This window comes from Camelus dromedarius, chromosome 14 (assembly GCF_036321535.1).
Source record: "Camelus dromedarius isolate mCamDro1 chromosome 14, mCamDro1.pat, whole genome shotgun sequence".
Classification (NCBI taxonomy): domain Eukaryota; kingdom Metazoa; phylum Chordata; class Mammalia; order Artiodactyla; family Camelidae; genus Camelus; species Camelus dromedarius.
The window spans coordinates 2796192-2823125 of record NC_087449.1 but is presented as its reverse complement, the minus strand read 5'-3'; the positions used below and the strand labels follow the sequence as shown (position 1 = coordinate 2823125).

At 44.6% G+C, this 26934-nt stretch overlaps 1 long non-coding RNA gene across 1 annotated transcript in view; it reads right to left on the bottom strand.

Moving 5' to 3' along the window:
• The window catches only part of LOC135322853 (uncharacterized), a 105726-nt gene that overhangs the window by 33335 nt on the left and 45457 nt on the right, over positions 1 to 26934 (bottom strand). Inside the window, exons 5-6 of the long non-coding RNA XR_010383746.1 lie at positions 17160 to 17731; positions 15603 to 15771 (exon numbers count right to left, since the gene is read on the bottom strand). This is a non-coding gene — a long non-coding RNA (uncharacterized LOC135322853). The remainder of the gene's footprint in view (positions 1 to 15602; positions 15772 to 17159; positions 17732 to 26934) is intronic.

Here is a 26934-nt window from a genome sequence, read left to right as displayed (position 1 = left end):
AAGAATTCAACAAAAATATTCAAACAAAAATCTATAAAACCTGAAGCAACTCCATCTCCGAATCATGATACACAATGACATGAAAGTAAGTGTGTCAAGCACAAAGCATGCGTGAGCCTGACCACCTCATTTCTATTCTTCAAAGGAAGGAAGGTTTTCATATTTTTTATTATCACTCTTTCTCATTGCGTCTGATTAAGCCAAAAATTAGTTTATGAAATAATTAAGCACTGCAATAACAGATTTTTATTGTATCAAGTATAGAGGGCATTCAGAGGGGATAGGAAAACCCAGCTCTGTAAAAAATGCAAAATTTCTTCCCCTGTTAAAAACACGTATACAAAATGCAACAGAGAATTCAAATTCTTGCGGAGAGGAGCAAAAGCCACAGAATCAAAGCAAAGTCATTACTATGAGTCAATTCAAAATTCACTAGACAAGCATGCTCAAAGCATTCAAAGAATTTTAAAGGCACACTGCAAACCATTCACTTAATGATCTGCAGGCTAGAGGAAGAATTTCCCTCTTTAACAGACAACAGAAATCAAAAGGGTGCCCCTCCAAACAAAGACGAAAGATCAATCAGGTTTTTAACAGTTCTGATAAATCAGCATGTTCTAAAGAACAAAATTCAGAAATTTTAAACATTCATTCAAACCACAATGAAACAAGCACTTAAAAAAAAAGAAAAAAACCCCAAAGAAACTAAGCACATTGATCATGCACTTGGATCAATGAGAACGTCTTTTACCCTTCGAAGAAAGAACAGGCTATAGCCTTTTACTTGAAAATTAACACTACTTTAAAGATAACTCCTAAAACGGATTTCATCATTCATGTTGCCTTGAAAACTCTGAGGCACTTGTATCTGATCAGAAAAGCAATTCTGAGTAATAGTATGTTACAATTCAGCGCCAGTTTGCTTTAGAAGAAAAAAGAAAAGCTACTGTTCCTCAAATCCTGCACAGAGTGTGAAGTGCCTCCCGGCCTCTTTCTCCTCCCGTTTTCTAAGCTCATGCTCCCCAACCCTTCTGAAACAAGTAGGACAACCTCTTATTTCCAATATGCCAAATGACAAAAGAATATCAATTTATTTGTGTAAATATATGCCTACATCTTGAACTGGAGGAGGAAGGTATCAGAGGGCTACATGGAACTTATTTCTACCTTCCTGAAATCACACACAAACACGTTCACACAGACATAAACACATACACACTGAATTACTGAGCACTTCACAAGCTTAGGAATTCCAACTTCTAGAAGATAACTTTGCAGTTAGTTTAAAATACAAAACTGTCAAGTTTTGAAAGACTTGATCATCTGCTAAATCATCCAAATATCAACGAGACCCAATTTGCCTTCTCTGTAGAATGTAATTTCCCATGATGTCAAAGCAGACCCTAAGAAGTACTGGATCCAAGACTCGTGTTTATCACTAGCTATTATCGTTTTTAAACAAGTAAACAGATTCAGAAAGGTATGTCCCAACATTTATTCTTATTGAAATAGCATATGTATTCAATTGTCTATACAGAGACTAGGTCCCATGATTGTGTTTAAGAGCTATTTTGTGTATTGCAATAATTATTTTTAAGTGAAGACAAGGAGGGTGGGTATTACTCAGTTGTAGAGCACTTGCTTACCATGCCAATGTGCTGGCTTCAATCCCCAGTATTCCCCCCCCCATAAAAGTGCTTATTTAAAAATAAGAAAAAGTTATAAAAAAAATGCAGACTAAAAACCACTGCAATGTAGAAGCCAGAACTATAAAAAAAACATGTGTTTCTATCAAATACTGAGTATATATCAAACACAGGGACAACCACAAATCACCCCTGACAACCATCACGTGTGGTTCTCAGCAACCCTTCTAAGTAGACACGGATGAGAAGCCCAGCACTGCGGATGAGGAGACGGAGCTCGGAGGAGCCGGGGATGCTGACCGTCCTGCTCCCCGTGACACCACGTCAGCCCAGGACAAGTGCTGACAGAGCTGCAGTGAGGGGACATGCAGCTGCGTGGAAACTTCGGGAGCTGGGAGTCCCAGAAAACACGAAAAATTGTTCAGTGAAAAACCAGCTCAAATATATTACACTGTGTCACATTCTTTAAACAGGGAACATGACTGAGACCTTTTTGATGCCTCCGTGTCCTTTATGCCATCATCAGTTATTTGCCCTCACAGCATGACCAGTGATGATCTGGACCCCATATGAAGTGCACTTAGATGGCAGAGCTTTTAAAGCTGTTTTATGAAGTTTGTAAGACTCTGTCTATGCCTCACACAGGCGGTCATCCATCACTTCTCACCGGTGTGGACGTACCACCTGAAATCACTCCTTTCTGCTTTTTAAAATCCCTTCATCTAATCCAGACTTTTAAACAACAAAGAATCAGCTCAACCACAGACAGTGAACAGCTTTTCACCAAATGGACTCGAACAGCCCATCGGACTACTTGGAAGCCCTTTTCTTTTATTAAACCCACTTCCGGGTACTTCATCATTTTCTGATTGGTGGACTTGGCCGCTGACTGGCCTACACAGAGAGCTCCCAGCCTCACATCCGGGGATGGGAGAGGGCCCTGCTCTTGGGAGAAATCAGTGAGGAAGGCGGACATCCTCCAGTCAGGACTGCACGTGTAGAAGTGCCACAACGTGCTCAGAAATTATACCGTCAGCACACCTGGGCTCCCATGGATTGGTTTCACATTAACCAAACTCACGAGACACTGATGCAAGAAAACCAGAAACTTAACTTATTAATGTAACAGAATATGTGAAACTATGAACCAGACTGAAATATCAGAGTTCAACCATGAGTACAGTTTCTCCTCCACAGCCTAATCCCGGGCAGGCAGTAACATGGCAACCATGGACAGAAGCAGAGCAGGAAGGGTTTCTAGATTAACTCAATGGACTAAATTTCTGTTATACCAACAGATCTACTGCCTGGAAAACAATTAACGCTAATCACGGTGCACTCTTCATGGACAGTGGCTGAGACACGACTGTGAGCACCTGTGTAACTCTCCTTTCCCTGTCCTTATTGGGCAAACTGATGCACAGAGGTACAGAGATCCAGTGATGCAGATACCTATAAACACCCAAAGCCCATCCCTGGGAGCCTCAAAACCAGACAGCCAGGGTTTAAATACCATCTCTGCCACTTACTAGCTCTGTGACCTTGGCCAACTTACCCTCTGTGTGCCTCAGTTTCCACACTGTAAAACTGGGATAAAAATCAAACATTCCTTACTCGATTGTTGAGAAGATTGAAGGATTCATTTCTGTAAAACTCTCAGAAAAGAATGTAGCACATTATTGGTGCTCAACAAATGTCAACTTAATATTAAAGTGATTTACAAGTCTCCTTTCTAATCATCTTCTGTGTTTCCTGGATAGACTAAGTCCCCAAAAAAATCCTTATTTCTCCTTTTATAAACTCTTGGGGAGCACCCTTCTGTTCCATACCACCACCTGTTTAAACTGAGGGAGGGGATGCCTCCTCCCCACTCCTCTTGGCCACGGAGAGTGCTTCTCCACACCACAGACCCATGGCCCACAGCTAGCCTTTATCACACTAACAGAGTGAGGTGTGAGTCCGGAGAGACAAGCAGGGTATTTGAAACCGTTCCTTTCCTTCCAGTGCTGGCCACACTTGGGAAGCACCCGGGATGCTCAGCTCCATGGCAGGACAGCCCTGTGCATGATGGGGCAGGTCCTCTCAAGGGAAGGCTCGCTGTGGCCCAGAGTTACCTGGGACAGGGTGCGTCTCTACTTCTGGGACACAGTATAATGACACGCATTTTCCCACAGCCCTGAAGTTCATGGAGAACGTGGCTTCATCAGTAAAAATGAAGACATAAATCGCCTGCTTACTCTTTTCTGTCATCTCTCAGTTGGCTGCTGGAGACAACATGTGTATAAGTATTTGATCCCATTAAGCCCCAACATATTTGAAGTAACAAAAAATTCTGTGGCTTAACGTTGGTTCAGGGCGACTGTGTAACAGTTCTGACTTTGCTGATGCTAAATTATGGGTATAGGAACTATCGAACCTCCTCAAATATCTTTCATCATAAAACCAGCTTTCCTTATTTTCCTGTTTCTTAGTAATTGCCAAAGACTATCAAATGATGGCTTCTCACAAAACAGTAGCTAAAGTTTATGAGCCCTCTTGACATACCCACTGTGGTAAACACTTTACATAATTTCTAATTCTCACAATTCTACAAAGCAGATATGAGCATCCCCATCTCACAGACGAGGGAAATCTCAGAACGAACTGACTTAGGCTCACGTGGCTCAGTGGCAGCGTGTGCACGCAAACCCAAGTCAAAAAACTACACCCCTTCCTATATGTACCAAATCTCCTACCACTAATTAACACACAGCGGCGGGGTCAATACTCAGGGAACCTAGTACAATGTTCAGCTTTAAGGTGCTCCAGAGGCCGCTTCTAGCTGTTTTATAAATTCCCCTCTCACTGGTTTCTAGCACTGGAAGAAAAGTCCGATTTTGCCATTGTTTGCACAGCAAGTCTGAGATGTTCACAGCGAGATGACAGAATAAATGTAAGATATAAGCAGAACAATTTTTACGGTAGACAGACATAATGTAGACTGTGCTATTCTGAAGCATTAAGCAAAGAAATCAAAATAAAATAACGTTGTTTAAGCTTTCTGTAACAAATAGGAAAATTAAGAAGGTAAGAAGGTGCAACAGCGCCACCTATGGCTAAAAAGACCTTCCAGGTTGCCGGGAAACATGCAACACAAAATTGCCTGTAGGATCAGAAACGAGAATCAGATAACTAAAAGCTTCTGTAGCACATACTGCACTTTGTTTCAGGGTAAGGGAGGGGTATTCAATATTTAATCTGATATTGCTAATACTCCTGAATATAAACAAAAGACATAGGCTTAGGGAAACTCATCTTAGAGGAGGAAAGAAACCAGTCCAGTCTCTTCAGTTTACAGGAGGGGAGACTGAGACCTGGGATATGCCCTCCTGGCAATCGGCAGCAAAGCTCTCCTAGGCCTCATGTCTTGCACTGTAGCAAAAACCAACAGATCTTTACTAGGCCTATATTCATAAAAGTAACGTCTGTATTTTTCCAAAAGTAGGTAACCTAAGTATCTTGCAAAATACTTCTCAAAGAGCCAGGAAATCGTAAAAGTTTGTTGAAATACAAAAACATTTATTTACATATTAAAACAGCATGAGATTTATTCTATTAAAAAAGTTACATGTCAAATCAATGTTTTGATATTTTAAACCTGTTAAAAGTGCAAGAAAAAAAATCAAAATTTTCTTTAATCACAAAAGAGAGAAGATTATTCCCTGAAAATGATAAATGTGGATTTTTTTAAACTTAATGGATCTGGTCAGAATCCACGAATTTAAATGTCTGAGTGGATGTTACACGGTAACATGAATTCTGAGTTGTAACAATACACATTCTGTGTAAATAATCTTCAAGGTCGTCTGCTTAAGGCAATTTAACTAATCCCTGTCTCAATAGAATGATACAGATTTCATTAAAACTTCATAGTGCACTAAAAAAAATAAATGAATCCTTGTTACTTTAAGCCATATTCATATATATCATATATATACATATTGAATATGCATCAGAAATAAGCCACCCCCTTTAGTATTCAGAGTTGATCCTTCTAAAATACCTGTCATTGTGACAACACATTTTTATTAAGCACCTTTTGGGTGCTTTGTATACAAGGCATCTAACTCTCACAGACAAGGAAAAAGATATTACTCAAATTTCACAAATGAGGAAATGTACCTAAGCCATAAAAACAACTTACCTATTCATCATCAGGAAAGAAAAGAGTAATGATTTTACTTACAATATTCACTGACAATCTTTTCTTCCATACTAAGACTATATAAAACCAATTCAGTCTTTCTAAGTATTTCTGTCAATAAGGGCCACTAGAGAAAAGCAAGTAACATCACTAGCAATGGTTGGACTTTCAAAGCCCACTTCTCTTTTGCACTATAATTATTTTTAATGTTTTGTTTTTAGTGCTCACAGAGCACTAAAATTTAAAAAAAATTAACTTTTTAAGTCATTACATGAGAATAAAACTTTTGTAAAAATGTACAATTTTAATTTATGCCACTCTGTCTCACATTCTCACTGGTGTCTCTCCTTTGAAGTCCTCATCAGGCTGAGATCACTAAAATTGGCCATTTATGGAGTCACAGGAGTTCGGGAATCCACTCAATGGGAGGCTGATTAGAGGAGCAATTAAAAATGCATTCTGTGAAGCCAGGGTTCCAGCACTGAGCAAGCCACTGCCAGCTGTGTGTAATTTGGGACAAGGTGCTCCATCTCTCAATCCCTCAGCTGCAAAAAAGGAGACACTGATACCTACCCTCAAACACCTGCTATGAAGTAAAACATGAGGAAAGCATTTTAGCCTTAGGCAGGTGTCCATTCAGAGCGAGTTTGGTCATTATGATGATGAGGATGGGTGTTAATAAATTAAGCTAGACCAGAAAGTAGAAATCACCATAAAGGAGGAACATTTAAATCAATGAGCATTTTCTTTTGGATGGATTGCAGAATATTCTATTGATTTTTTTAATAAACCAAAATTTGTCCATTAATAATAGATTTACAGGTTCATGGACAAGTCTCCAGAAAAAGAATTAGAGGCCTCTAACCTCTGAATACTAAGAAAGTAAAGTTTAAAAAGAATTCTGGGGGAGATTATACCTCATTTGGGAGAGTATGTGCTTAGCATGTATGCGGCCCTCAGTTCAGTCCCCAGTAACTCCATTTAAAAACTTTTTTTTTAAGAAATGGAGAATTAAAGCAAACAGATGGAGGAATACAGAATTTTTTTAGAGACTCAACTCAGACTTCTGATGGGGAATAAAACATCCATTTCTCAGAGGAAATCTTGAAAACTATGTAAACTGGATCTGAGATGTCTAGTCTTTTAACATTAGTGAAGAATTCATATTACCAAGTCTTAAAACTACCTGATAACCCACAGTGGTGATAGTGATCATAACAGCTGCCAACACGGTTCGAGCTCCAGCTAGGAATGCTCTGTTCTGACATCTCTGCCCCTGAGGCCTCACCAGGCTGAGAGCACTAACTTCGGACATTCATGAGCATCTCGTGTAAGTCCTCAATTTGTGCTTCTCACTCCCCCCTCACCAGGCCCTCTGAGGGAAGCACTGTTATCATCTTCCCCACCCGCAGTTAAGGCCACTAAGGCACAGAGACTAAACCCGATCCAGGTCACACTGGCATTAAAGGACGTGTGTATTTCTGCTGTTTTATTTTTTACAAAGGAATCTGAGATATCAATTCAAGGGAGACTGTTAAATAATAAAGTCTGTCTGGTCTCCACCTCAAAGAGCACATAATATAGATTCCTGATGTAGGATGAGGCTGCCGCCACAAACTGACTCAGCTTGAAATTAATATCCAAGATGAAGCAGTGGATACACGTAAATATTCACGATTGTCAACTCTACTCACGGGTCTGGGCCCTTCACTGCCTGAACGGCGGTGAAATCCCCACCCCTGTCGGGGAGGGAAGAGCGGCTCTTCCAGGTCGCACCCAGGCTTCATGGGCTGTTTCCCCTCACAGACTGTTGTCAACGATTAAAAAGCTCTCAAGATTTTTACACCATGCAAAACTGAAAGACATTTCTGCAGATGGAGCACTTTCTCAGGCTTAAACAATTTTTGCCTACACTCAGCAAGGGGGAGAAAAGAAACATGACTCTGCAAAGTCTCTGAGCCTCACCACTCACAGGAGTAGAACTGCCTCAGCACAAGATGACTGTTCACATTGCAGGGTGAGAACAAAATAAAGCCGCCCCAACCACAGGCACTCCCAGAGACAGCGCTCAGCAGTCTTCTGCACACTCATGGTTGTGCAGCCCTCACCACCATCTATTTCCAGAACACTCCATCATCCCAGAAGAAACCCCATGTCACTATCAGTCATTCCCTAATCCCCCTCCACCCAGACCCTTGCAACCATCACCTGCTCTCTGCCTCTGCATTTGCTTATTCTGCGCATATCAGATCACTGAAGTCAACAATATGTGGCCGTTTATGTCTGGTTCCTTTCACTTAACGTGCTATTATCAAGGCTTTTCCATGTTGAAGTGGTATCAGCATCTCTCTCTTTTTTTTTTTTTTGAAAACGTTAGTTTATTAAAAGGTGGTAAGTACTATCAAAAAGAGTAGAGTGGAGCATAAGGGGTGGGGATTCAAAGGGAAAAGGGTGGGTTGAGCAGTCAGGGTGGACTTCCCAGAACAGGTGGCCTTTTTCATCTTCCCCTTTATTTTTTTTCCTTTTTATTCACCCTTACGTATGAATAATGTTCCACTACATGGAGATACTACATTCAGTTCATCCATTCAGCAGCTATGTATGGACGACATCCAGAAGAATGAGTGTAAGAGGTGACTAGCAGGGATGGCATTTAAGCAAAGGGCAAGATGTGCTTTAAAAAAAAAGCCAACAAACAGAGGCACAAGGAAATTCAGTCCGTTTCTGAGCAAAGTGCATGCTTGCTTCGGCAGGACTACCGTGCAGGGCTGGGGAGGATATTGGCAGGAATCACGGGGAGGGAGTCACCTAAGAAGACTCCCCACCGAAATCAGCTCAGCCAATTCTCCTCCCTCATGTTTCTAGGCTTCTCTTATTTCATGTAATAGCACTTTAACTACACATCTGATCATGTGCATCAGACCAACTTACCTTGAAGCCACAGAAAATCATTCACTGACCAGAGCAGATCCAGGACAAAACTGTGATGGACCAGGGAGTACTGCAGCATCCCAGCCTGCAGGCACAAACCCCACATGTGCCTTGGTGATGTCCAGAAAGTAAAATGCATGGAAATATCTCACTGCTGGTGCACAACATCTGCCCCCAAATTGCCCCAAAATCATGCTGGTAAAGCACTACTCAACCCTCTCACTACAAAAAAAAAAAAAAAAATGCTAAGAAGGCAAATTTAGGCTCTGCCATTGAAAACCAGCAACCATCAATGCCAGTATCTGAGCTGGAATGCTCCTGACTTCAAAAACCACTGCGGACTTATTTTTCAAACGGGAAAGCATATATGTATTCCACGTAGATGATATTACAGTAGGATTTTTATTTTCGAAACTTCCAGTTCAAAATTAGCACAAGAAAGATTATGTTTCAGCTTTTAAAAAACTCAATTATCTTCCACTTTCTTAATTTTGAACCTATTATTATTTTATAAATGGAGCAATGCTTCATATTATAAACCAAGTGTTTGGCTTCTGCAAACAAAACCTTTATGACCTCACTATTTCAGAGCAAACTTTAATGATGTTTTGAGAGGTGGGGCCTGGGGCGCTCACTAACAGCCCTTTAAATACTGACAAGGATGTGCTATTAAGTAATGCAAAGGCACTAAGTCCACATTAACTAGGAAACCAAAGAAACTACACCAAAGCCTTACTTTATCATTTTTAAATATTCCTATTGTTTGAATATTAAAGTTCTTAAAAGATATGATTTTTTTGAGAAAGACAACAGCTGTATTAAATTTCCTCTCACCAAGAAAGCAATCTTTATCAAGAGTAAAAACCCCTATGGAAATTCAAAAGACAGGACATTTCTAGCTAAGTGAACATGCAGATCTGAACACAAACATAAATCCTATCAGATCTCACTCGAACCAGCTCAACAAAGTCCTGGGCTACCCTGGAACTTAGCTCTTCTCTTCCAAATGTTGGCTGAGCTAACATCATCACACAAGGCAGGGAAGAAGAGAAGAGGAAAGTCCACCTGGCGGCCTCCATCTGTTTTCTTCAAGCCAAAAGGCGCCGCAAGGGCGGCCCAGCTAACAAGCCCTCCCCATAAGGAAATCCGGCATCCACACTGCCCCTGCCTTCCCCAAGCATCCCCGATGCCCCTCTCCCACTTGTGGCCTCCCAGCCTGTGAATGGTCTTCTAATGTCACTCCCCAGTTGGTGGCACCCTCCCCCTCTTCCCCGCTACACACAAACACACACACACACACACACACACACACACACGCGGAGCCAAGGCAGCCTTACCAAAGCATAAATTTGATTACATCACCCCACTTCAAACCCTTCAGAGGCTCCCTGGTAGAGTTCTAGCCCCACCCCCGACCCTGCTCGCCCATCCTCACCTCAGTACCTAGGTCCCCAGTGACCTCAGTGGCCCCCTGTCCTGCTCCTACTTCCCACTTACCTCCAGGCTCATTTTGATTGTTTCCCAAGGAAGACTTCCCTCCCTCCAACCTCCGCAATTTGTTCCTCTGTTCCTAGAACATTCTAGGCTAAGTCAACTTCTGACACTGCTAAGCTCCCAAGGAGCATTTTGCTTACTAATGTGGGTCCAACCTCTCTCCCCTAGACACTCAGAAGTGTGAGTGTTATGAATAAATGAATGATGGGGTGGGTCTCAAAGGGACAGCCAGACCTGCTCTCGCCCGTCCCGACCTTTCTTACTGTAGAATATCAGAAGCAAAACCAGAAGTACCTTTCCTGAGTGTCACTTCCTGCTGACACCCTTCACTGCCTCCTGTGTCAGTTCTAGTAAAACCCAAGCTCTTCGAAAGCCCTCCACCCCAGGCCCTCTCCAGTGTCCTCCCCAGCAGGGGCACCCACAACCCTGGACCACACATGGTACTCTCCCCGATTCCCCACCGCACAAGCCTCCAGGCCTCTACCCGGGCTGCTCTGCCACATGAGCCACAGTCTTCATGCTTTCTACTGGCTGACCCTTACTCTGTTTTCACAACTGAATGTAGAGCCAATTTCTTCCAGGAAGTCCTCTCTGATAATATCCTTTAGGTCTTGGCAGGTCTCCCTCTGTAGCAGCACTGCATGGTGACCAACTGGGTGTTTGCTTGCTCCTTTGGGACCACGACCTATTGGGGGCCACGTGGGAAGGAGTGAGAGATTACAAGAGGGGTGGGAGAAGCAAAAAGCAAAAATCACAGCTGAAGTCCCAAATTCAAGGATTCTTTCTCAGAAAAAGAATAAAATATTTCAGACGAGTGCAATTTGGCTACTATTTTTGTGGCTTGTGGACAGCAAGAGCTTGGTGTTCTAGTCCAAAACCCGGGTTACATGCAAAGAAATGTATATATTCATATCCAAAGGAAACCAGAGCTGCTCAACAACAGTTTGCAGTCAGAATTGAAAGGAATTTTGATAAAGGCAATGTCTCTCTCTCTCTCTTCTTTCTTTTCTGGCATCATATAATTTTAGAAGTATTTGCGTGACTAAGAGATGGCTACAGCCCGTGATTCTGCACTGGAGAGTTTGGGCTGAGGAAGCCCAGATTACATTCACTGTGTAAATGCAATCACACCAACAAACTGACAAGTTCCCTTGTGGAGGAGCTGATGTTCCAAAGCAGGCAAACTTATGCAGTAAGAAAACTCTAAATAAAAAGTAAGAAATTCAATGTTGTGTACTCAATTTCATTAGCTATATGGGCCATTACCTGATAGTATATCTTGTCTAATGAAACCCAAAAATAAATTGTGAACGTTGATTTTCTTCATCTGACTGTTTTATGCTAAATTTGGATATCAAACCCACAATCCATATGGACAGCTCAGGCCTATGCTGCAGCACAGCTACATCCCGTAGAAGAAAGTCTATCAAGGGAGAACTGGAGAGTTTCCCTTCAGAAGCTGCTAAGTCTGGTTTTGCACCTATACATCATTTGCAACCACTTCATCGTCAAAGGAGTAAGACCTTACCTCTGTGGGGCGTAAAGCACTGCGGTGCTTCAGAACAATCAAAGAACACTGAGCTTTGTGAATCAGTCCTGAGGCACTTAAATCGTACTTTTTCTGAAAGGCCCCAAAACTGACCCACTTCACCATTTCACGTACACCAGGGAGGTACCGGAATTAGTAGAGAAAACATGCCCTTGAAGTCTGACAAGACCCTGCTTGAATGCTGTTACAGTATTTACTACCCTCTAAACGGACCAATAACTTAACCCCTCTGAGAAGGCTTGCCAATCCGCAAAAGGAGGCTGCCACCGCCCACCTGGGAGGCATGGATGTGAATGCAACATGCAAGTAGGGCGGCCGACTGGTACCTGACACGGGGCCTGGCTAGTTTCCCTCCGCTGCCCTTGTCCCCCTTTAAACTTGTGCTGTTTCCCTGGTACCAAACGCCCGGAATAGACTGCCCGGATATTCTGTGTATCCCTGGATACATGCCTTACCGTTAGGAGGCCAGAAAAACAACTGCCTTCTCCCCAGTCACTATCAATATTCTTAAGATTCTGGATTTTTTTAACTTCTATTTTGCAGGGAGACTATTCCAGAATTTTTCAAGGACCATTCTCCAGGTTGGCTCCCCTCCCAGCGCCCATCCCTTCTCACTTCAGATCCTCTGTCTGCCTTCTGTTCATTGGAAAGTGAGTCAGGAAGAGCGGGGACTCCCTAGGCCTCCTTCCCTCCCTGATATGTTAGTGTGACTACCTTCAACACACACCTCACTCCAACTCCAGCTTCTGAGGAGTCTACCCTCCCGGACCCTGCAGACTCTGCAACTTCCCAAGACACACACGTGGCCACAACCCTCCCTTCAGATTTCTTCCTGGCTGGCCCTGCCCAACCCCCGGCCCCTTAAGGATAAATGGCATTAGTCTGAAAATCGCAAACGTCGTAGACTGACACACCAAAGCTGCATGGTCTGGGCTTTCCTCCAACCCAGGCACAGACCTGCCCCCCCTCAGCCTCAGTCTGCAGCTCTCAAGATGATCTAATTTACATGCGTGGCTGTGAACACCAGCTAAGAATGACGACTCCCAACGTGTATCTCTAGTCCAGCTCCTTCAACTCAGCCCTAGGCTCATAGACCCGAGTGCCTCTATGAAGTCCTAACTTGGATGAAAAATGGCATCTTAAAAATGCCTCATGTCCACCATTTACTCTGGAATTCAATTTCTGGCAGGTACCTCCCATGTTCCCCATTTTAGTAACAGACCCAGCACTCACCTATGTGTTTGAGGTCACATTCAATTTCCCCTGTTCCCTCCCTCCAGCCCTGGCCTGGAATATTAGTCCTGTCATTTCCGTTGCTAAGCCCATCTCAAGTCTGGTTCTGCAGGGACCATGGCCGGATCCCCACAGGCTCACAGCAAGGTGCACTGAGTCACAGTCCTCCGAAGGGTGCTCCCTGGAGGGGGAGGCATCTCCTGCCGCCGGTCACCACAGAAGGCACTGGATTCTCACAAAGGAGGCTCTGGAGAAGGGACTCAATGTTCTCCCGTGATCTGAGCTTTGAAGGTCCGGAGGTCTGGTGGAGCTCCTATTAGCAGACACACTTGTCACTGAGCAGATGAGGATGGAGGAGCCCAAGCAAGGCTGTCCTCACTCCGACCCCTGGGCCCTCGGGAGCCACGGGAAAGGCCTGTGTCCAGGGCACAGCCCAACAATCACAGATCCCAGCCTGCATTTGCCAACCCGGACAGCCTAGACTCCTTCTACTTGCGAGACTTACTTCTGTTCTGTTCCCCCCCGAGAATGTGATGGACTCTTTCAGAATATCTGGCCTGTCTCAAGCGAGACAAAGTCAGTGAAGGATGAAGTGTTCACATTTGGACTAGAGCATGAAAGGAGAAACAAGACCTCATGATCAGCATGATGGTGGTGGCCAAACTCTTCCCCTGGGTGAGATGAACAAGGGTGGGGGTGAGAATCCAAGGTCTTAGATTGGCCAAAGCATCTTCCTTCATGGCTGACTGGGGGTTGGAGACTCACTACCACAAACTAACGACACGGCTATAAGTGGGGGACGTCAGCAGCAACAAACACGGAGTCAGCTCTTTAATGCCAACATGGGTTAAAAGTAAAGGCCGGTGCAGGGAGGCCTGCACGGCTGCTGAGGCAAACCACAGACCCGGCTCTGAATGCCCACTGGCTGGAGCAGAGAGGAAGCTACGGTCCCTTTAAAAGTCCCTGTGTCCACCAGATCCATGTAAGCCAGCTACTTAGGAGAAGTACATGTTGTCCTGATACTCAGAAAAACCAGCCTCGTAAAGGGAACAAAAGAGTGGCATGGATTTTAGACCCACTTCTGCCCCTTTATGAAGGCAAAATAAAGTAAATGGCACGGGGAAGTTGAATGCAAAAAAAAAAAAATTAAATAACCAAACGGTGACTGATTCCTCCAACATTGTCCCCTGCAGCTGCCCACCCCCAAGCCTGCCACTTTCTCACCAGTGACCGCCCGTCAGGAAGCGCCGTCACGCACGTCACACAGAGACAGCCAGGAACCGCGTGCTGAGCACGTTTGTGTAAAAGCAGGAATCGAGCAAGATGCTGCAGACTTTGACTTGACAAGTTTAAATACTCCATGAAAAGAATCCCTCAGCAGCTGCCTAAATCAATTCGCATCTCACTTCTTCAAAACAATTAAACTAATTGAATAAAGGTGCATTTGTCACCAAATATAAGGAGGACCAAACAGGTTCCTCAAAGCAAAGATTTTAACAGATATCAAACACCAGTGGGTGATGTGCTAACAAAGCAAATATTCCAAAAATTTAGAAAATAACAAGATGACTAGGATAATGCATGGATCAAGGCACCTGAAAAGTTTCTGGTTTTTAAAGCGATGGAGACAGCACGGAGGGCGATCTAGCTATTTCCAATGCAGGATATGCACAGCCACCTTTTCAGACGCAACTGCGCGGTACAAGAGAAAAAGGAATAAAGAAAAAGGAAAGGAGGAACAAGCGAAAATTAGAAACACACAAGAACAAAAATGACTTTGACAGCATGTACAAGAATTTACGTGAGTGTGTGAGGCCAGGGATGCAGGGACGGTGAGACCCACCCTCACCTCCTGCTCCAGGGAAGGCAGGGGCCTGAGGGGAGCGACGCTGCTTGGGGACCCCAACGTGGTCAGCGCCCCTAACCAAAACTCCACATACATGCGTCTAGGCAGCTTTTAAGCCACAAAATGTGGTTGCATTACAAGCTGGACAGTTTCACTCACTCCCAACGAGAGTAGCAGGAGAGAATTAGTCTCTGCTCCTGCACCAAAGCATTGTTTTAAAAATTAATGACTGTGGAATAGTAAAAGCAACAATGGAGTAAAAGTGACTGGAGGAGAACGTGCTTGACCCGAGCTCACTGGCCGCGTTATCTCACTGACGTTCAGATGCTGGCTGAGCCCTTATGGTACCAAAACAGACAGATCCACCAGGAGGGAGTTTAATGCACTGCTGTATTTTGATGCCGAGAGCCATGCCTGGTACACGAGGTTCTGGGTAAACAATGGTGACAGTGTCAACACTATGGGCTAAGCACACATCCAGCTACTCCGCCAAATCCCAAGGGCAGACTTCAAAAGGCAAATACAAGCTGGAATTCTCTGGTAGGTCTGCAGACTCAGAACCAAGCAGTTGCTGAGCAAAAATGTCACCAGTGCCTCCTATGACAAAAGAGGAGGCACTGGCCATGGGGCTTGGGCAGGACTCCAGGCTTCCACTGCTCACCCACCAGTCTGTCCAGGGGGAGAACATGGTCCCTGCTTACGTTGCACTGATGCACCTACCTTGACTAACGCCTGGGGGCTCAGCAGGAGGTGACATGTGAGGTGAACGGAGCCTGCCTCGGTGTAGCCCGGTGCTGGCAGCTGTGCCCACAGCAATGCCCAGGCACCTAAACCTGCCACCTCATCCCCAAGGAGCAGAAGGGTGTGCGGACGTGTAGATCACAGGGCCCTGTGAGGACAAATAAAGATCATGGCCACTACATGTCTCACCCCTTACTAAAGTCATAGAGGTATGTCCGGGAGGAACAGAAAATTCATCCAGAGCCCACCAGGCACCACACGCAGGTGGGACTCGGGCCTCCTGTGCCTCTCACTCACAGGGCTGGTCTGGACTTTCTTTTTATCAATTCTCTGGCATCTTCTCCTCCAACTTACCAACAACCAGAAAGTAGGATTTGATCTTAGGTAAGTTCAAGAATCACAGAGCACTGCCTCCACAGCGGGCCTGTGCCAGGTCCTCCGACCGTCACCTGTGGTACCGCCATGAGCGCCCTCCAGACTCAAGGCCCGAGGCCGTAGGCCATGGGGGCACAGCTTCCCTCAATCTCCCCAGCAAAGGGGGACCACCTCTGGGTAAAGGCATCTCACCTCTTCTGCCCGAGGGAAAGCATGATAGATACACGGGGAAACAGAGCATAAGGTGGGGAGGTAGTAAGCCCAGGAGAGCTCGTCTGCACTTCCAAGGCAAAAGTGGGGCCGTTGACTTAATCACAGGGACAAAGTGAGGATGAATCTTTCCCTGCTTTGTCTCATACTCCGTGATACGCCTTTCCCTGCATAAGGAGTTCATCCGGAATTCCCTGGAGGTGTTTCTGATGTCCTAACTTGGCATGCTGGCTGTCGGGGAGGAAGAGAGGGCCTGAACCCAGCAGGTGCTGGACCTGGGAGGCAAGAGACACCGGCTCCAGACACAGCTCAACCAGCATCTCGTTCTGCCTCTCGGGATTCAGCATCTCATTTATAAGCAAAGGGATGAGACTGTCCCAGGACAGGCTGCCTAACAAAATTGAAATGAGAGCCATGTAAAGAAAGCTTCCCACTTGCCACATTTAAAACGGTAAACAAAGAAACAATCAAACAAACAAAAAAACAGATATTAGAAACTAATTTTAAGAACAGATCTTACTTAATCTGCTGTAGGTAAAATACTATCATTTTGACATGTAATCAATATATGAAAGTAACAAGATAGTTTACATAATTTTACTAGACAAGTCTCAGCGTCTGATGTGCATTTGACCTACAGCACATCTCAGCTCAGACCAGCCTCTTCCCCAGCGCTCATAGCATCAGTGGCTGTGGCTACTCTATTGGACAGCAACTCCAGGGGTCCCACCAGGGGTCTTGGCTGAAAAGCGGGAGGAAGTCTCCACACTTACCCTAAAAGGATCTCTCTGAAACAAAGGCAGATTCACTTTTAAATGTCTGTAAACCGTCGGGCTGCACCTCCCTCCACCCTTGGCTACAAGACAGGCCTCTTCCTTGCTGATCCCTTCCTGGATGTAGGGAAGGAACCCGGCACACAGCCAGGGTGGCTGGGCCTACAGGTAGACTTACCTGCTGTCTGTGTCCAGTCCCATGAAGTCCTCCTTCTCAAACAAGGTGCAGAGGAGGGGGATCCTTTCCCCAGACTTGTCAGGGTCCCATCCAGCCACTTGGACTTGAGCAAGATTAACAGTGACTCAGTGAAGTCCTCGATCCTCTTCTCCACCACCCGGCAGTCCTCGTAGTTTGAAGGCCACGTTGGTGTGTGGCTGCTCGGCTACCTCCCCATGCAGCACAAAGACAAAGAGCTGAGAGTCATTAAGCGTGGTGCCATAAAGCTCCTCTGAACATGGAGCTTCTCGAAGGCCTTGGCAGAGAGGCAGTCGGTAATGGTGACAAGGCCCACGACCGTGCGGTGTGTCTGGAAGTCACTCCACGCATTCTCGAACGCATAGTGGTGCCTGTAGTGGATACAGAGTGCCCACTGGGAGCCGCACGGGCTGATCTGGCTCACCAAGGAGATTCGTTTATAGATGCAAAAGAAATTGTCCTCTGAAATGATCCCCACGGGTTGGAAGACCACGGGGAGAGTCTCGTATTCCTCAGCACACTGCACGTAGTCAGGGATGCTCATGTTGCAGGCCCTGCCGAGAGGGGAGAGGAGATCAAGGTAAATATTGTGCTGTGGGCTGCGGGCGCCTCTGGGTTGCGGTGACCTGGTGTGTACCAGCCAGAAGGCAAGGGAAGCACAAGCAAAGCCGGGGGTACAGTTTGTCCTCAGAGTCTGTACATGGCTACCGTAGCTCGGATCACATTACCCAGCTTTTGGTCTAGGCTTCCTGCCCCTGCATAGAAGGGTCATTTCTTGTTTTCTGTTTCCAAGCACCTAGCAAGACCCTGATGCAAAGTCAGTGCTCAACACTGCGGAATAAAGAAATGAACAAAGGAAATAGTTTCCCCACCCCCCCTTCAGCAGATTATAAAGAAAAGAACCGCAGTAGGATCAAAAGATCTGGATTTCAACACCAATTTATTTGAACTCCTAAACTGAAGAATAATGGATAAGAAAACTTGCCTTGGGGAAGAGGGTACAGCTCAGTGGTAGAGCACATACATATCATGTACGAGGTCCTGGGTTCAATCCCCAGTACCTCATTTTAAAAAATGAAACAAATGAATAATCCTAATTACCCTTCTCAAAAAATATTTTTTAATTCAAAATTCAAAAAACACCTTGCAATTGACACAACATTGTAAACTTGACTATACTTCAATTTAAAAAAAATCCTTGCCTTACAAGAATATATCTGGATTATGGAAGTTTGCAAATGTAAAATGCCTAGGGTACCACCTGCATAAAGAGGGGGGACTGTACAAATTTACTATCCCTCCTTTATGAGCTATATTTCCTTTGGGGGGTGTTATAAACTCTCAGAGCTAATTTTCTCAGATTAAAAAAACAAAAAAACACTTGATTCTCAGTACTGCTGAAGAATCAGATAAGCCTGTGAAAGCATCTGACCCACAGAGGTTACTCAATAAATGTTTGTTGAATGAATGAATAAACAAGCAAAGTGAATGCTGCTCCCTGCCACAGAACATCATAATGGTACTTCCTGGAAATCCCAAGCCCACGTTACACCCGACTACACACTAAACATGTGGGTGACCTGGGCAGGCCTGTGTGTTTCTCTAAGCCCCAGTTTAATGATAGATAGAAATGAGGGCAATAACACAAACCTCAAAGGGTTAGTGAGTCAGTAATGAATTGTACCCCAACTATGCAAGATGGAACCATTAAGGAAAATTGGGCAAAGGGTCCATAGGCCCTCCGTATATTATCTCCTACAAGTACAGGGGAACCTACATTACATCTCAAAATAAAAAGTCTAATATTTTAAAGAGGCTATTGAGGTTAAATGAGCTCATTGTCTCAAATAAGGAACACACAGTACAAGTACAACAATGCCTAGCCCATGAGATACACTCAGTTAACATTCCCACTGAACCCACTGGTCCCTCCAACTTCAGAGCATGAGGATGGGTCCTCGTGGCCAAAGGCCACTGCACCTGAAGCTAACAAAGCTAATGGTCCCCACTTCCAAGAGCCCCTGTCACCACCCTTGTTCTAATTTTCTATTTGTTATATTTTTTTTTATTTAATAGAAACCCCCAATTGCATAGCCTTCAGGTCACCAAAACCTGACCACAGAGATCATGATGGCAGCCCTCCTTGGTGAAACAATAAAATGAAAAGCCATTTCCACAAGACCTCTGTGTAAATCTACTAGGGAACTTCATCTTGGACTGAGGAAGAGGACTGGGGAGGAGGGGGCAATCTGGGGGCACAGAGAACTATGGGCCACCTGTCCCACGATGGACTTTAGACTCAACCCTCACCCTCCAGGTAATTCAAAATACACACTGACAGAGTGCTATGGACAAGATTTTTTTTTAAAGAAATCCCTGACTCCCTAGCAGGTCTTGTTTCTACTGAGACACAGATGGCTTATGTGTATAATGTTTCACAAAAGCCTTAAAATATTATCACCCCAACTTGACACATTAAGAAACTGAGGTAGAGAAGTTTATCATATTGTACAAGATTAGAGAGAGGCCACGTCAGACACCGTATTTAAACCCAAGCCCCTGTTCCAGGGCTCACACTAGAAATTGTGACATGCTGCCCCTTTCCTGCCCTCTCCCTGCAATAAATTTCTGAAGAGTCTTTTCTGTGCCATCTGGAATCACAATAACTTCAATTTTCCACAAAGAGCTATGTCACTCCCTGGAGGACATATCAAAATCTAAAGGGTTGGGATGGGAGGAGAGATTTGCATTTTCTGTTTCTCAAAGGAAACATGGCTTTAAAAGAAACTGAAAAGCACTTATCTAGTCTAAGACCTCATTGTGCAGAGTCTAAGACCTCATTGTGCAGAGAAGTTCAGAAGAGATGAGGAAAGGGCCTTATTAACAAATATTGCTTCAGCGCAGCATCATGCCAGCCCTGGGCACTGCTGGGGGAGGATCTGGGAGGCCCAGGAGAATGAGTGTTAGAAAAAGGAAAGAGAAGAAGCATACAAGGCCCTGTCTCTACACTACCATACCATGAAATTCCACCAAATTACCCAGTATGGGTGCAGCCAATATTAAGGTGGGCTAAACAGGTTATAGAAACCTGGAAGTCTCAACCATAGTGCAAATTCCAACATTTACTCTGCTTTTTTCCCCAGTTCAAGCATCAACTCAGTGGGCACTCTGTTCCAGGGACTACACGAGGCCTGGAGTTCTCCCAAGTACAAATCTCTATTACGTGTGCAAACCACATAAAGGCCCACCAGAAGAAAAGTGCCCACAGATAAGATGGAATTCCTGAAGCTGAAAGCAGTCAACCAGCGTATGTTAGTAGGAAAAATGATGCTGCTAGAAATGGACTCATGGACTTAGAAAGCAAACTGTGGTTAGCAGGCAGGAAAAGGGGGATTAACAGATACACATTAATAAATATAAAATAAATGACAAGGACCTACTATATAGCACAGGGAACTATATTCAATTTCTTGTAATGAGTTGTGCTAAAAACAATCTAAAACATATTTATATACATATGCATATGTTTATAACTGAATCTCTGCTGTACACCTGAATCTAACATTGTAAATTGACTACACTTCATTAAAAATAATTTTAAAAAATAAGTACAAATAAAATCAACGCCATTAAGATAAAATAAAAGAACACTCTTATCCCCTTAGCTGTAGGTGGTGGAGAATTCTGGTTACAAGCACCAAGTCCACTGGATCACTCCAGCAATGACTGTCACTCTTTCTGACCATCAGACAGTCACTTGGCTTCACTGAGGTTACTTTTCTCTTCTGTGAAAAGCTACAGTGACAACTAATGATGTATAGAATCTCATCATTCACAAGCCCAACAATTAGTGAGGACTTCCCATGGGCCAGGCTCTGGAAATATGAAAAGATAGGGTCCCAGATATATTCAAGGGTAGAAGAAGTTTATGCCATAAAGACAATTATTCTTCCTGTTTTGATAGACAGATTCAATGCAATTCTGATTAGAATTCCTACCAGACTTTTCATGGAATGTAACAAGTTAATTTATGGTCAGGAACAGCCAAGAAACTTCTTTAGAACCACCACTGGGGAGGGGTGGATAGGTCATTCATTTCCACTGGTCTTTCTGAAGTGACGAAAACGTTCTGGAATAATAATGGTTGCACCACTGTGAATATGCTAAAAGTTGCTGAATTGTACCATTTAAATGGGTGGAATTCATGGTGTGTGAACAATATCACAATAAAGCTGTTATATGAAAAAATATTCCTTGACAATTATTTTTCCCTTTATACAACTAGTCTACCCCACAATTTAAGAAAAACAAAAAACCAAAACAAACTAAACTGTGCCAGGAGCTTTTTAGGACTGCAATGTCCCTGGGTCTTCAACGCCTCTGGTGGTGCTGTTCCTGTTAACGCACCCTAGCTGGGCTGGGCTAGTTAGGGACTGTAACTATCTTTTTAAAATCGACGGTTACACGTTTCACACTGGGAGTGGGAAGGAAGGAGCATGTCACAGCCTCATGCCTTCAGCTCATTTTTAACTGAACCAAGCCCTGCTTTCAACACTGTAATCCCTGGCACTATAAAAACACGTGACATCAACAAGCACCGCCATCATAACACCTGAAAGTGTTCAAGGTACTTACCTGTGGCAGAAACACTGAGGGGGGAGATGGAAACTCCCTCAGCACTGGCGCTCACTTTTCCAGACTCCATCAGGAGAAACTGGGCTTTACAGCTTGAGGCTCTAAGCCCGGGAAGCAGCGCGCATGCCGCTGAGCTGGTCCTCAGGGAGCTGGAAAGGGAGAGGAGGGCAGCCCCGGGGTTGCAGGGCAGGGAAAGCAGGGGTGGGGACGCGGGCTGCAGCCCCGCTCTGAGGCCAGACCCAGCCCCAGCCTCCCGCCCCCGATCGGGTCCGCAGAACCCGCCCACCCGGGACACAGCCCTCCCAGGGGCAGGGACGAGCCTGCGGCCAAGGAAAGGAAGCCCGGGAGGAGAGGACTCATGGGCGGGAGAGGGGAAGGTGTCGCCAGCCGCGGACTGAGGGGAGCCTGGCTGGAGCGAGAGGCGGCATGTGCACACCTGGCCCGGGACAGCTGTGGCCAGGGCGCCGGGGTAGGTGGCTCGGGCAGAGGGGTCTGGCCCGAGAAATTCAGCTGAACACAGGCTGACTCGCGCCCTCGCGGGCTTTGACGTGAGGACCGCCCTCCCGCAGACGCCTGACCCCTTTCCCGGGAGCCCCCCACCTTGCATTTCCACAGCCAGAGGCCCCGGCCCCGGGCAGGAGCTAAAGGCCTACCGGTCGACAGAGCTGAGAAGACTTTGGGGCCGATTCCCAGCTCGGAGCTGGGGCTTCCAACCCCCGGTCCAGCTGGCACCGACTGCGCATGCGCAGGAGGGCCAGAGATCCTCTCTTGGTTCTGTGATAGAGGCTGGGGCATCGAGGGAGGGAGAAGATGGGGGAGGAGGAGAGGAGGGGAAAAGTGGAGGGAGACAGATGGACAGGAGGAGCAGAGAGTAGGTAGGGATCTGGAGAGGGGAGGGGAGTAGCGGAGATGTAAGGAAAAATCTTTACTTCTGGGGCACCCCGAAGGAGGCGGCAGACCTGCCTCTGTACCATTCTGTAACCCTTCAAGGCCCGCAGCTCAAGTTTTATCTCCCTGGTCCAGCCCTCCAGGCGATGCCTCTGCTGAACCCCTACGGGGATCACACCCGTTGTCCCCAAGTGGAGCTGGGTTTCCTGTTGCTCTGTCAACCAAGCACCAGCAGGTGTTGTCTCTCAGAACTACCTTGGGAAGTGTACATATTCCCCTTTTACAGGCTGGGAAAAAGGCAGGCAAGATCTCTGCCTTAGCTCCACTGTCCCAGGTGTTGGCCTTGCGGGGAGCAGGAGGTACAAGATCAGAGCCCCAGACAGAGCAGACTGCCTGAGTGTTGGTGCATAGTCCCATCCCTCCTGGGTAAAACACACCTAACCCAAGTGGAACCATCAAGGGCTCACAGTAGGTTCCTGGGTGTGGGAGAGCTGTCCTCAGTTCCAGTGCCCAGCTTGCTAGGTAGATAGGAGTGTTACCGAGTCCAAATTCATTCTCCTCAGTGAAGGACAGGCCAATAAGTTGGGAGACCCGCTGCTGGGGCATGGAAAAGCAAGTTTCTGTAGAGCTAGATGACAAACTAATGTCCTGGAAAACTATCTCCCCAAGTCAGAATTCAGGCTCCTTTCCTACGTGCTTGGTTGTTGCAATCTTCCTGGTGTAGGAATTCCTTGTTGTTAGAATCCTTTGTTCTTGCAGCTATCTGCCTGGGTCAAATCTCTGTAAACCTCCAACAAAACAAACGTTATTTTCTATTCTGTAATTTGTTATCTTTTTATGAATGAAAAAGTGTTAAATATCCTTAAAGGTCAGAGCCTTCAGAATAGGCTCTTCTGTATATTTCAGGCTCTAGGCAACATTGTTTTACAAGCAAGATGAAGCCTAGGAGACAGAGCAAAGGGTTAAAGTCAAAGGAACAGATCTAATATGGAGTAAGGTTTGTTTTTTTCTATTACCGAGGCAGAAGCCACTTGAGGATTTAAATCCCTTTAAGTTAAAAATAACTAAAACTTTAAAGGAATTTACATACATAGTTGGGAATGTGCATAGCATATCTGGAAAAGCACACAAAGGATAGTAAACAGTGGCATCTCCAGGGAGGGCTGGAAGAACAGGGGATGAGGGAAAACTTCTTTCACTTGTGTATTTTTGTGCTGTTTGAATTGTTTTTAACCATATGCATGTATTTCTTTTTCAGTTTAAAAAAAGTGTAATGGAGCAAAGGAGTAACAAGCTCAGCAAATACAGCAGCCATGGAATCACTGAGCCATCAATTTGATTTCAGCCAGGAAGCATTTATTGACTCTCTCCTATGTGCCCAGTGCTGTTTTAAAACTTCTTTTATTATTATTAATTTTATTATTATTAATAATATTATTATTGATTTTATTAATATTATTATTGATTTTATTTATTTCTTCTTCTTCTTCTTCTTCTTCTTCTTCTTCTTCTTCTTCTTCTTCTTCTTCTTCTTCTTCTTATTATTATTATTATTATTATTATTATTATTTTATAAAATAACAACATGCTATCCCTCACCCATACCCATGGCTGGTGGAAAACCAACTGAGTTTTTACTGAATTGTTTTCCAAGGAGTAGAGATGAGTTATAAACTGAACACATCTTCAGGGCAAAACAGGTGGAGTGGTTTTACAGCATGCCAGACAGCTATGAAGGGTTTTCAATAGAGGCACCCAGATGCTGAGAGAGAAATCCTCCAGGACCCTACAAAAAGCTGCCCAAACTTCCTTCTCCATGGCACTACTGAAATAGGAAAGAACAAATCTGACTCCATAGTAGATCTGTTCCTTTGACTTTAAGAAAGCCAAGTTAATACGCTCCGGTCTTTTCATGGGTTATGATGTCACAGAGGAGATGGACAGGTTAACAAGGGATGACTCTGCAGTGATCACGGAGCCGGGGAGTGGGATGGGCAGCAAGATGTTTGACGCAGCCGCAGCTGGGACCGCGCTTCTAGGCAGGAACCCAAAGTCACCTCGACAAGGTGTCAAACACGTGTGTCCACATCCTCATCACCTGACATGTATTAACGAGAAATGGAAACCCATAAAATGCCAATAACCTTGGTGGATATACCGTCCAAATTGCAAAGTCACAGTTTGACAACTGGCCATCCCGTTTCCCTGGGATTCATTCTTGGAGAACCTTAAAAACCACTCCTCTGTCCTCAAGAAGTGCTTTCTAGTTGTCCGATATTTGGCTCAGGGATACAGCACGTTCAAGTGAACTTCAATGTCTGCACAGATTTGACTGTCTTTCTCCAGTTTCACGTGTCCATTCTAAAGAGGCCTGAGCTAAGTCCATCCTCCGTAAGATCTATTCCCTCCAGTGACTACTCATTGAGCCTGCAATTAAAAGTCAACTGAACAAGGCTGTCTGTACTCAGCTAAAAAGTTCACCCACCCTTCACTGCTTTCTTAATCTCCTCTCCTGGCTAATTGCAACAGACTAACACCTCCCTCTACCAAGCTCCCCGACTATGTCAGTTTGTCTCCCCAAAGAGATAGTAAGGTCCATAAAATAGGAGACAACTCCATAGTTGTTGCCGACGAAATGAATCACAGAGCTGCTGTGGTGCAAAATGTCTCCCGAGATTCGGGTTCCTTTATTTTTTATACCATCTACACAAAGGAGTAACTCTTGCCAAGCACAGAGAGTAAACATTTTTTAGGTTGACGCATGTGCACTACATCTAAGGCTTCCTTATCTTAATTACACTCAGACTCTCCTGTTCCCAGGCCTGTTCCTTTTGAGGAACTAATAAACATTCTTGTCTGCAAGCAATGTTTCCCCTGGGAATGGGCAGAGTCCCTTGGCAGGAATTTCTGTTTGCAGATAAGTCCGGTCACTTCTGTGAAATGTCCCGCGTGCAAGCACATCCACAGCTTCTATGCTAAGTTTCATTCACATAGTTACCTCTGAATTCCTAGCATATAGTAATGTCAATAAATAGAAATATGATTGTGGCTTCTTTCCTTTAAAACATTTCTGGTTATTTAAATGACCCTTGGAAGAGAGGTGTTTGGGGTCCAGTATCTTGATCCACAATACTCTGGAGGCGTTTTTCGGAATGGCTGTTCACTGATCCATTCAAAACCCAACTTCTCATTCCAGGAAAAGCTGTGCTTTTCTGCCAGGAGTTTGTGGTCACTCTCATGCCAGAACAGCTTTAAACTATATCCTTACTTTGGATTTGTTATTTTTCCCCTCTTCCAAAAATATCGACATTCCTTACTTTCTTGCCTTGAGGATTTTATTTCCTAGTTCAACCTTTAGTAAACCAGGCTTCTCGGGATGGGCTTGGCCTTACATATGATCAGCCATCCAACTCCCAGTGTGAGAGGAATCGGGCTCACCTCCTGCCCTCCTGTCAGGGCAACTAAAACTCAGTTCAGGAGCCAACAGGCACCCCAGGGCTTCTAAGGCTCGCTTATCTCCCAGAATCCCTGCTTTCTGGTTTGTCTTGGCTTCTGAGGATTTCCCCTCACTTTCTTGACAATTAGCTGTGCAGCTTGAAAGATGAGGAAGGAAGGTTTTATTTCTTAATCAGAATTTCAAGGAACTTGTGTAATGAATGTTTTCATGAGATTCTAGAACACTCCATTGCCGAGACAGAAAACACACTAGATATTTTCTAAATTTAGATATCATGTGCATTTTTCTTTGTTTTTGTTTTCTTAACTGCTAACAGACATTTTATAATTAAAAAAAATAACGCCCCAAATAGGATAGAAAGTTGAAAGGGCATATAAAATTAAAGGACAAAGACAGAAAAATGATAAATACTGTACAAAGTTAATATAATACATACACTATGGATCAGATCAGCAATTCTCAGTAACAGCTAATTGAAATATGATCATGAGGTAAAACGTCTCTCCTGTCAGGAGATGGCCAACAGAAAATAGAATTAATATAACAAACTAAAATTCTAAGTCTGGCGAGGTAGAGAATGCTACCAGCTAAATGTGTCTTCTTCTGGAAAAGAGGGAGGCTCACCAGCTCTTTACTGTGGAGCCTGAACCCAAGTGAGGGCGGTAAAGTGAGCTCTGTAAGTACCCAATTAACAAAGTGAGTGATGAATAAAGAGACGTGAGCTTTGATGACAGAGATGATACTACTATTCACTTGTCCTGTAAAGTATGTCTTCAC